General features: G+C 39.3%; 1 protein-coding gene across 1 annotated transcript in view; it reads left to right on the forward strand.

Annotated features, from left to right (window-relative positions):
* LOC119588229 overlaps positions 1-224 on the forward strand; it is a gene marked incomplete in the record, with an annotated part of 29,961 nt that overhangs the window by 14,156 nt on the left and 15,581 nt on the right.

The following is a 224-nucleotide window of genomic DNA, read 5'->3' on the forward strand; positions in this document are numbered from 1 at the left end:
AATTATGTACATAATATTGCTGAAGTGTTTCTGATGTAGTCTGGAATGAGGGAAATAGGTTTGCTGAAAGAGGCACGTTTAATAAACAGAGCAAGTGCTTTCTCAACAAACCGGAAACAGCTACACTTATGTAACAGAGAGACGCCGAGGCAGACAGTAGGGAAAAATAGGCGGTTAGGTTTTGTGTACAATTAATGCCAAGGCCAAGATTGTGTCTTTTTTTT

The sequence above is a fragment of the Penaeus monodon genome, chromosome 23 (assembly GCF_015228065.2).
Source record: "Penaeus monodon isolate SGIC_2016 chromosome 23, NSTDA_Pmon_1, whole genome shotgun sequence".
Classification (NCBI taxonomy): Eukaryota; Metazoa; Arthropoda; class Malacostraca; order Decapoda; family Penaeidae; genus Penaeus; species Penaeus monodon.